The sequence below is a fragment of the Tupaia chinensis genome, unplaced genomic scaffold, assembly GCF_000334495.1.
Source record: "Tupaia chinensis unplaced genomic scaffold, TupChi_1.0 Scaffold000028_1, whole genome shotgun sequence".
Classification (NCBI taxonomy): domain Eukaryota; kingdom Metazoa; phylum Chordata; class Mammalia; order Scandentia; family Tupaiidae; genus Tupaia; species Tupaia belangeri.
The window spans coordinates 812152-824258 of record NW_006159458.1 but is presented as its reverse complement, the minus strand read 5'-3'; the positions used below and the strand labels follow the sequence as shown (position 1 = coordinate 824258).

General features: G+C 41.4%; 1 pseudogene; it reads right to left on the bottom strand.

Moving 5' to 3' along the window:
• Positions 1-11362, bottom strand: part of LOC102477337 (elongation factor 1-alpha 1-like) — a 25538-nt pseudogene extending 14176 nt beyond the window's left edge.
• Positions 11363-12107: the final 745 nt, after the last annotated feature.

Genomic DNA, 12107 nt, shown 5'->3' with positions numbered 1-12107 from the left:
AATGATAAAAAGAAATTAAATAAGATAAAAAAAAAAAAAAAAAAAAAAAAAAAAAAAAAAGAATTACCTACTAGAGAAGAAGGTAATTTTGGAGGGGAGAGGAATGTCCTCAACAGAGAAACTAGAGAGAAAAGAGAATGGGCTTTGGAGAGATGGAAAGAAATTATAGGAAATTCTGCAGGAAAGCCTAGAAGTGAAGCAATCCTGAAGGGAACTTGTGGTCACATTGGAGATTTTGAGCTCTGAGTGAAGAGTCACTGGCCAGTGTCAAATAGATGAGCAAGACCGACTGTGTTTAGTTTAGAGAGACAACTTTGACTGTAGAGTAGAAATGGATCAAAAGTAGACAAGATCAGAGATTCTATCAGGGCTTATTTCTGTAACTAGTTCTATGGTTTGAATGTGTCCTCCCAAAATTCACATGTCACAATTTTGTTGTATCATGAAGGTATTAAGAAGGTAGAAACTTAACATGACTATGGCATAAAGAAGTGGCACCTTAAAGAAGTGATTAGGGACAAATGAAGTCATCAGGGTGAGACTCCCATGATTGGATTCTGGTGGCCTTATGAGACAGACATAGGTATGAAGGCTCTTGTCATGTAATGCTCTGCACTACCTTGGGACTCATCAGAGTTCCCACCAACGGGAAGACCTTTACCAGATACGGTCCCTTGACCTTGACCTTCAAAACCAGGGACTAAGTAAATTGTTGTTCATAAATTACCTGATTAGATATTCAGTTGTTAGTGACAGAAAATTAAACTGAAACACCTAGGAAAGAGAAATAAGACCCAGAACTATAGCAGTGTTACTGTATCGAATAACTACAACTGGGGCCAGCAGGTGCTGTAGAGGTTAAGGCGTTGGATCCCACACAGCCAGCCACATGTTTTGAGTTCTGGAATCAGAGGCTTGAGAATCACACTAGGCCCATGTGTGTGACCAAAACCCTACTGGGACTTTTTTTTTTTTTAAAGAATTATTTTATTTAACTTCCTCTCCTCTCCTCTCCTATCCTCTCTTCTCCTCTCCTCTCCTCTCTTCTTTCTTTCTTTCTTTCACCAGAGAGGGACATAGCGAGAGAGAGAGAGAGAGAGAGAGAGAGGGAAAGTGAGAAAGCAAGCTGCCAGGTTCAGAATTGAACCATAGTTGGCCATGTGGGAGTTCAGCGCCCTTAAACACCACACCACCTGCCTGTTGAGATTTTGAAGGTCAAGAGATTGTGACATGGCCATCTCCCCCCTGGGGAGGAGTGTTTCTCACTTTCTCTCTCTTTCTGTCTCTCTCTGGTGAGTACATGTGCCCTTTATTAAAAACTAAAATAAATAAATAACTACAACCTTAGTGACTTAAGAAACAGAAATCCATTATCTTATCATTTTGAAGGCCTTCAGTCAGTCTGAAGGGTTGTGTTTCTTTCTGGGAGCTCTAAGGAAGTATTAATTCCTTTCCTTTAGTTTTCTAGCTTCTACATGTTAATGTCTTCCTTGTCTCAGGGTCCCTTCTTCCATCTGAAATGTCATCAAAGGCCAGTCTTTCTCATACCGCCATCTCTTCAGTTGTCATCCTTCTTTCTCATTTAAGGGGCCTTGTGATTACACTGGGTCCACCCTGGATAATGCAGGCTAATCTTATGTTAAAGTCAAGTAATTAACAATCTTAATTCTACCTTCAGCCTTAATCCTCCCATATTATGTAGCGTAACATATTCAAAAGTTGCACATTACTGACATCTTTGGGGGATCATTATCCTACCTTCCACAGTGGATGTAGAGAGAAGCAGAAAGAATCAGGAAATATCCAGGGAACAGAAGTAACAAAACCTCACGACATACGATTCGTGGAGGAAAACCCCTGGTGCACACACAGTCTATTCAATTTGGTCCTCTTTCTACTCCTTCATTCACTAACAGCTTAGTATTTTTTTTAAGTAATGTAGGTATCTGACAAAATCAAATAATTACAAGAGAGAACATATGAACAAAGAGTATAAAAGAAGAGATCAGAGGAGACTTTCAGATGAGAGTCTGAGTCAATGGCCACAGTTTACCTCTAAAAAGAGTCCTGGGATTTTCAACACATCAACAGAGCCATTATTTCTGTGCTCTGCTCATGGTGATTTAAACCTGAAAAACTTTCAGGGAAACATTAACATTATCTCTGATAACTCTTTAGAAAATATCTCAGGGGACCAGCAATTAGCGTAATGGCTATGTCGCTGGACTCCCATGTAGTCGACCGTGGTTCATGTCCCGGACCCAGTGGCTTAAAACTCACGCCGGGTGCGTGTGTGTGCATGCCCAAGATCCCGAGAGGAGAAGGGATTGCGGCATGGCCATGCCCCCTGGGGGCTGATTTCTCGCTTTCTGTCTCTCTGTCTCTCTCTGTCTGTCTGTTGAGTGCACGCGCCCTATAGCAAAAAAACTCTCAAAAAAAAAAAAAGAAAAGAAAATATTTCAGCAATTATCTATAAAATATCTAGTTTCTGTTAGCGTAACTCCTGGTGATAGAGTCAAGATCAATGAACCACATTTCCTCAATTCTAGCACATATATTTCTCCACATTGTAGTGTTTCTAAAATCAGGATTGATGTAGACATTATTGTATTTCTTCTTCTTTCTTCTCAAAGGCTGTTTTCCCTTGATGAACTCAAAGGAGTGTGGCAACTGTGAAATGTACTACTGAATAACTAAATTATCCCACAGCATGCGCTGGCCCTGAATAACTAAATTACTAACCCGTTGTCCTAAGTTACTGGTTATAAGAAAGTTTTGGCTAATGCTAAATATGATTACTTAAAAGTAATTCATCTCAAAACAGTTGTGGTAGGCTAAGTAACAGCCCCCACAGACATCAGCTCTCTATCCCTAGAACTTATGACTATTACTTATGTGATAAAATCTCTGCGGATGTGATTATGTTAAAGGTTCTCAGACAAACAGATTATCCTGGATGCTCTAGGAGGATCCCAAATATAACCCCATATGTCTTTATAAAAGGGAGATTTGCATACCTAGAGGAGAAGGTGATGTGAAGACAGACAGAGCTTTAGAGAGGCCTAGAAGGTTAAAGTGATGTGGCCACCAGCCAAAAATGCCAAAAGCCACCGGAAGTTGAAAGAGGCAAGCAACATATTGTCCTTTGAGCCCCCAGAGGGGGTACAGCTTTGCTGACACCTTGATTTTGGCCTATGATACTCATTTTGAACTTCTGGTCTACAGAATTATGAGAAAGTGAGTTCTATTGTCTTGGGCTGCCATATTTGGGATAATTTGTTACAGCAGCCACAAGAAACTCAAATGACAGTTTTTGTGACAGTAATCATCCAGCAGAACATTCCTGTTTTATGATAATAAAATGGTTCTACAGGAGTTCAGGATAATTTTTTGTTGTTGAGTCTTAGGCAAAAAAAAAAAAAAAAAACTGTATGCTTTTTTCCTTTGAATAATTCAGCAATTACACTGAGCTTTATGGTTGTTTCTCAAGCAAATATCCCTCTGCACCTACCCCCTATGATGAAATAGGAGAGTAATCTGGGGGAAAGTGTACCTCTGACTATAGAGTGGCCTCTGCTTTGTCTATACAGGTTAAATCCACAATGAATGTAATAATTAAAATAGACAATGTTAATCAGCAAATAATATTTCCTTGGTTATTGACATTGGCATAGAAAAATGACCCAAATCAAGCTAAGGAGCTGTGAGGAGATATTTGAGAAAGATAGTTCTTCACTCTTCTGCAAGGGAAACTATGAAGCAAGTCTTTTCCTACTGGACATGATTAAAGAATCTGATGGCATAGTAGGCAGAAAGGAATGATGTAAAGATAGGGGTTCTTGATGATAATATTAAAATAACAAGTTCTTTCTTTTTAAGAGAGATTTTTGCTATAGGGTGTCTATGCTCACTAGAGAAACAGACAGAGAGGTAGAAAGTGAGAAATCACCCCCCCACCAGGGGGATGGCCATGCTGCAATGTCTTCTCCTTCTCCTCCAGTCTCTTCTTGGGATTTTGGGTACACATGCGCACGTGCCTGGAATGAGTTTTAAGCCTCTGGATCCAGGGCTTGAACCATGGTCGACTACATGGGAATCCAGTGATGTAACCATTGTGCTATCTGCTAGTCCCAAAATAACAATTTTTTATTGAGTTCCTATTATGTGCTAGAAGTTCTTTTATGTACTTTGCACAATTAATTTATTTAATCCCTGTAACAGTCATTTGAGATACACTTCCAATCTTTAATCCTATTACATAAACTAACAGACTCCTTATGTTATTTGAGTCACTTTGAGGCTTTAATAATCTACGATCATTTATAATTATACCTATACACCTAGGCAGCTTTACCTGGCATTGGGTAGAGGGGTACATACTACCACCTGGAAACACTAAGCACTAGACTCACAACTGATTTTCCGTAGCACACGACTGGCCAGTCTCCAATTCTGAACAAGCCCAATTTTCTACTTTCTCCTGGGTTATCAAATATTACTGGTGAAAATTATGCAGTTCAATCGATGACACCCCACAGTTACTCTGTCCCTGAGATGAGGGGCATCACCCATGAACATCACCCTGTGAACTACTCTGCCCATCCTCCTTTCTCACCTGCTCATGGCTCACACCTGGGCTCTGCTACCCAGGCCCTCCCATGTCAGATTAGCCCACATGGTTATCTATTAACCCAGCCTTCAGACTTTCTGCAGGGCCTGTGCGCTAACAAGGAACACTGAACTCATAAATTATTCTTCCCCTCATCAAAACCTTGCTTTTCTCCCTCTCTGCATTCTATATGATTGCGGCAATTAGAGAGTGAAGGAGAACAGAAGCGGGAATGGATGGCTGTAGGGGTCAAAGCCCTGACAGCTAAATCAGAATTTTCCATCTTGCCAGGGTCAGAAGGATATGGGAATAGTACTGCTTTCTCCCTGATCATGAAAGTGGAGCTAAGATACAGACAAGGACTCACAGAGCCACGTCAGCTCCCTCATTTATATTTTACATAACGGCAAACTACTGTGGGGAGACTCAGAATTCTATACTCTTGCATATTTACAGAAACTCTCGCAATACAGGAAACACCCTTAGCTGTGCTGAGATAAGTAAATAATGATAGGTTGTCAGCAGCTTTTTTATTAAATGTATTTAGATACAGCAAGAAGGCATGCATTATATAATGTGTACAGTCTCTTAACTTGAGAATCTTATTTATTTTTTAAAGAGGTTTTTACCTTAGGGCACATGTGCTCACCAGAGAGAGAAAAAGACAGAGAGTGAGAGGGAAAGTGAGAAATCACACCCCATGGCATGTGTGTGGGGGGTGGCCACACTGCAATCTCTTCTCCTCCATTCTCCTCCCAGGCTCTTGGGCACACACGCACACATCCAGGCATGATTTTGAAGCCACCAGTTCTGGGACTCGAACTGTGGTCAGCTATGTAGGAGTCCAGTGACATAACCACTACGTCATCTGCTGGTCTCAGGAATCTTATATTTCTCCCTCTCTTTATCTTCCAACCTCTGGTTACTTTTCCAAACATCACCAAGCACTGAACATCCTCTGAATGTTCCTGGAGATGTTAGTCTCAGTGTCCTTGTTGTAGGTAGCATCTTTCCCCATCTCCATCTGATGAAATCCTGTTCATACTTCAAAGCCCAGCCTAAAGGTTATATCTCTGTAAAGGCTTCAATGACCCTTTTTCTGTTCATATTATCAAAAATGATTGTTTATCCTTATCTCTAGGCCAGTGTTCTTACTCCTAGTATATTCTTGCATGATTAGTCCACAAAGATCAGCCTTATTCAAATTTGCACTCTAGGAGTGATGGAGAAGAGACATAGTATCTTCATCATCTATATGTTCCATGCCCCTAACTCTGCTCGTGACACTATTTGGTTGAATTGAATTTCCCAAATACGAGACTATACAAGAGCGGGGTGTCTCCAAAAAGTTCTTGGAAAATTTATATTATGGAAAACAACTATGCATGGATTTCAAAAATACTTTGCTCTCAAATAAAAGCGTACTTTAATTCCGTTTTCCATAAACTTTTGGAAGTTCCTTCCTATATATAGGAATATTGCTACAAAGGTGTAATTGTTTATAATTCCCAGAAAACATACTAAAGATGGGCTCTGGGCATTGCTGTATTGCAGAATTCCAAAATGCATGCATTTTCAGTTCAAATGGGTAAAGACAGAGGTTCCAATCACTGCCTATAGAAGTTGCACGAGTCCTGCAACAGCTCTATTGCTGTCCCTTCCAGTCAGCTCTTCAATGACCTGGGAGAAGACCACCAGAGATGTTTGTAAATTAACTCATCTCCACTGTGGACCAGGAGTTGACTGAAATGAGATACACACATATAAAGAACACAGAGATGACTACTTTTCCAAGGATATAAAAGACCTGAATGGAGTAATACATGAATATTTCAGTATCACTGAATTCCTCACTGCATGAGAATCTGTCATCCACACGGAAATAGATGGTTTTGAACTTATCACCCTCATATTTTCAAACTTGCAAATATGAAAATGCTTCTGCATGCTTGTTTGGACAAATCTTTGCTTGCAACAGCACAGATTATACTGACCGTAGGCGATCAATCCATTTTACTTGGAAGGTTGAATATTGCTACCTTTTGTTATTTCTTTCCATGTGCCAGGCCTTGTGCCATGCACTCAGAGGAATACAGGTATGATTGCCCCTTGATCTACAGATAAGGAAAAGGAGGTTTTTCTTTAAGAAGCTGAATGGTTTCCTCAGGGTCACCATCCAGCAAATGAAAGAGCAGGATTTGAACCTCAATTTGACAAACTTTAAAGCCATGCACTTAATTACTAGGAACAGCACAATGCTCTCTGAAGAGGTGCAGGAGGCACAGAACCCAAATGCCACCAAAGGTTGCTGCTGGCAGGAGAGGAATGTAACGCTTTCTCCAAGGAAGAGAATGTCTCTTCTCCAGGGCTTTCTCTAGTTGCACAGATGCAAGTGTTTCATTTTTTCCTTCTTTTGTGGGTGTATGCAATTTTTCATCAGGACAGACATTAAGAGTTGGAAACAAAAATAGAAAGCTGAAGAGTTTTTTCTCTGCTCCTCTGTGCTGAGGCCAGAATCCTTGAGGTAGCCCAAGGGAAGTCTGTCTACTTGGAACTTATGGCTGCTTCAGCTTGGAAGACCATTTGCCTTCTCCTGAGTATTAAGTCTTGGAATCTGTACTTTCCAGTATGTCCATCTTCGACCCACTCACTTTCTTAAAATCTCCAGTGTCACACCCATGAACTGTTTCATACACCCCCACAGGTTTTTGTCCTTGCCCTAGAGTCCCTATACACTGTATCAAACATGGGTTTATGGATTTAATTCTATAGTCGGGAGCTCCTTAGCACATGGATTATTTCTACTCCCTTCTATCTTTAGCACCTAGCACAGTACTTGGCACTTAGTAGTAGCTCAACAAATATCCTTTTCTCAATGACTGATTTTTTTTTCATATTATTCTTTTATAATATAATAAAATATTCATAATATAGTATTTTGTAATTAGCTATTAAGATCTGAGGAACTAAGGAACACAAGTGATAGATTTCATTTTATAGATGCCAAAAGATGAGTATGGTGATGAGGGAAGATTCAGGATACAAACTGCCATTAAAGCTAAGATCAAGGAGGAGCACTGAGTGGGACTGGGGTAGAGGTGGTGCAGGGAATGGAGTGTTCTCCATAGTTACAGGGTACAGAACACTTACTGTGATGGAGAGCAGGCACATGGGAAAGGGTGCATCAAGAGAAAAGCATAAGATACACACAGCATATGTACCTAGGCACATGCCCGAGCACACGCACCGAGAGGGATTATAGGAATTGGCTTACATGATTTGGGTACAAGTGGTCCCATGATCTACCATCTGTGGACTGGAGAATCAGGAAAGGTGGTTGTATGATTTAGCCCAAGTCCAAAGGCCATTAGTGTAGTTTTTTCAAAGTCTGAAGGCCTGAGGTCCAGGGTGGGGGATGGGATGTATGCTGGTGTTAAGTCCTAGAGTCTAAAGACTAAAGAATTAGGAGTTTCAATGACCAAGAATAAGAAGAGATTGATGTTTCAGCTCAAGAAAAGAGAGAGAGGAGAGAGAATTCATTCTTCCTCCACCTTTTTCTTCCATTTAGGTCTTCAGTTGATCAATGATGCCCACTCACATGAGGGATGGCCATCTGTTTTACTCAGTTCACCAATTTAAATGCTCATCTCTTCTGGGAACAACACAAAGATGCCTAGTAATAATGTCTTTTCAGATACCTGGGTATCCCTTAGCCCAGTCAAGTTGGCATGTAAAATTAACCATTACTGTATTTAACTTAATAGGATTATAGTTCATTTACCATTTGTTGTTATTGTTGTTAGAGAGAGATTTTTGTGATAGGGTATGTGTACTCGCCAGAGAGACAGAAAGCACAGGGGTCATGGCCATGCTGCAGTCCTTTCTCCTCCATTTTCCTCTCGGGATTTTGGGGATGCATACACATGCACTCAGCATGAGTTCTAAGCTGCCAGATCTGGGACTCGAACCATGATTGACTTATGTGTAAGTCCAGTGACATAACTATTATTCCATATGCTGGTCTCAGGTTATAATTCATTTACCTTTTATAATAGGCTAAGCACAGTAACATCACAATGTGTCATATGCTATTCTAAGTACTTTTTTTTTTTTTAAGTTTACTTACCTATTTATTCATCATAGAGAAACACACACACACACTCCCTCCCACACACACACTCACACATGATGAAAGCTGGGAAAAGAGAGACAAGCACCTCCAACAGAATTGCACACCACAATCCTTCCCAAGACCTCTCACCCAGCAAGAGTATGGCATGTGTGTGTGCCCCCAGCATGGTCAGGTCAATCTGAGAACCAAATCCCGTATCTTATGGCTTCCAGCATTATAGAGTATTGTACTACCACTGCTCCACCATAACTGGGCCCTAAGTACTTTTTATGTATTTTTTTAATCTTTATAGCTGTGAATTATGTACTATCATTCTCAAAACTATGATCAAAGGGCTGGTCAGTGGTGTGGTGGTTGGGATGCTGGACTCTCACATGACCAACCACAGTTCAAGTGGTTTGAAACTCACAGCAAGCACTTGTGTGTGCATGCCCCAAATCCTGAGAGGCTAATGGAGGAGAAGAGATTGCAGCATAGCCATGAAAAATCAAAGTGATTTTTCACTTTCTCTCTTTCTGTCTCTCTCTGTTTCTCCTGCAAGTACATGTGCCCTACAGCAAAAATCTCTCTCGAAAAAAAAAAAAAGTGGCTGTATCCCACATGTCTAATTGAGCAGTTTGAGTCCCAGACCCAGCAGCTTAAAAAACACACAGGTGTTGGGACCAGCAGTTAGCGTAATGGCTATGTCGCTGGACTCCCATGTAGTTGACCACAGTTCGTGTCCTGGAACTGGTGGCTTAAAACTCACACTGGGCGTGTGTGCGTGTGTGTGCCCAAGATCTGAAAAGGAGAATGGAGGAGAAGGGATTGCGGCGTGGCCATCCCCCCGGGGGGTGATTTCTCGCTTTCTGTCTCTCTGTCTTGTCGCTTCAAACGACGACGCTGACAAGGTCTTCTCCAGAACGCTTTATTACCCCAGGCTTCTTACCATCTTCTTCTTCCTCCTTCCTCCATTCTCCGCAGCCTCCTCCCTCCTTCCTTCTTTCTCCGCAGCCTTCCTTCCCCTTCCCACTTGGGCTCCCTCTATATCCGTACCTCGAACCAGTCCTCTTTTGCCACCAGGCAAGCACTGATAGGCTAAGGCAGTGCCTACGCGTTCCGGAACAGGAATGATAACCAAATATGGGCTTGTTTATGTAGAGGTCTGGGTGCTCTCGGTGCCATGTTAGGGCGGGGGCGCTCTACACTGTCTCTTTCTGTCTGTCTGGCGAGCACACGCGCCCTATAAGCATAAAACAACCTCTCAAAAAAAAAAAAAAAAACCATACAGGTGCATGTACATGTGTGTCCAACATCTTGAGAGGAGAATGGAGGAAAAGGGATTACAGTGTGTCCATCCTTCTGGGTGGTGCTTTCTTACCTTACCTCTCTCTTTCTCTCCAGTAAGAGCATGCTGTCTATGGTTAAATAAATAAACTACAGATTAAAAACTGAGTACACATAGTGTGAGTTATCTGACTGAGGTCACATAGCTGGTAAGTGACAGAGCTGGAATTTTGATCAAGGTGTTTTTGATTCTATAGTCTGTTCTTTGGCCTGAACTGAGGAAAAGACAGAAATATAAAACTACTTGGAAGAAAACGGCTTGGAAATGCAATTGATTAGGTTGGAGAAGAAAAGTCTATCCAATGATGTCATTATGTTGTTATATCACAACAAACAAAAGGAGTATAGAGTATGACTGTCAGCTGGAGACGTCAGCCATCATGGTTCCTGTGAGATAACAAAACTAGTTTCTCGGTAACTGAGATTGAAGTTCCCGGGCTGGCTCTGTGGCACAGTGGAAACGCATTGCTAAAGAGAAGCTCCCACGTGGCAACCTCGGTTCCACTTCCCCACCTGGTTGGCTTGAAATGTCCTAGACAGCCATGGGAGTTCCCAAGATGCCCTGGGCTGAGGGACTGGAGGGAGGGGATCACGGTGTGATCAGACTCTGTGGAGGGTACTCGTCTCTCTCTCATACACATACACATGTTTTAATCTCTATCATGAAGAACAAAAATTTAAAATTTCAGCTCCTTATAGCTATTATTACAAACATCTATTTTCCCCTCCATTAGGCATATATTAGGTTGGAAAATGCCTTGAAGTAATAAATTCAACATCCTTTAATTTAATAAGACATAGGTTCAAATTTTTGTTCCTTCTTTTAAGAACTTTGTCTTCACTTGATCTCTTTTTTGTAAGAGAGATTTTTGCTATAGGGTGTGTGTACTCGCCAGAGATACAGAGAGATAGAAAGTGGGGAATCATCCACCAGGGAGACAGCCATGCTGCAATTCCTTCTCCATTGTCCTTTTTGGATTTCGAGCATGCACGTACATGTGCTCTGCATGAATTTCAAGCCGCCAAATCTGGGACTCAAATCAAGGTAGAGTCCAGGACTCAAACTGTGGTCAAGTCTAGGAACTTAACTGCTATGGCATCTCTGGCCCCTACCTTGGGCTTGTTTTTCATGGGGTTTTATACATTTGTGATATGTATAAATCATCAGGCACAATGTTTGCATGTGATATGCTCCTCCATAAATGCTATCTATCCTTAGCATTACCAAGTTCTTCCTGAATCCCCAAGTGCCGTGTTCTTGTGGTCCTTGCAGCTCTTCCCAATAGAGGCGTCATATGGAAAGCTGAGAGGGGCCTTGTAGTTGTTCTGGAAATATACTAGGCAGTGGGGTTATTTGTGTTTGTGCAAAGAAAAAAGCTCATTTTTGTCAGGCTGGAACTTAACCCCAGCCTTGGATTTTCTCCAAGACAAAGGCCTAGCTAAGGTATTGTGTAGGCTTGCTTCCAAGGACTGCCAAGCAAAACCACATAATTGGAGAGGCCTTGGTGGAGCCATATGTTCTATTGGAATGGTTGAACAGGTTAGTTTGGAACAGAGGAGAAAACTGAAGCAGGGCATCTGCCAAAATATTATCCTCACCTTCACTATTGATATTTCTGCTACTTTTCAAGAAACTGGCAGGTAAATCTTTAACATGAAAATGAATGAAATTACAGACATATCTCAGTACAATGAGCTATTGGGTTTTGTCCATTACGGCCATTTTGAGATTTATTCATCCTTTAAAACTTACTTCAAGGGATCAGTGGGTGGTGTAGTGGTTAAAGCACTGAACTCCTATATGCCGACCACTGTTCGAGTCCCAGACTTGAATGCTTGAAACTCACACTGGGTGTGTGTGCATATATGCCCAAAATCCCAGGAGGAGAATAGAGGAGAAGGGATTGCAGCATGGCCATCCCCCTAGGGGGTTATTTCTCACTTTCTCTCTCTCTCTGTATCTCTCTGTCAGGCAAGTACACATTCTCTAGAGCAGAAAAATCTCTTTTAAAGAGCTTAATTCAAGGTCACAAATAACCT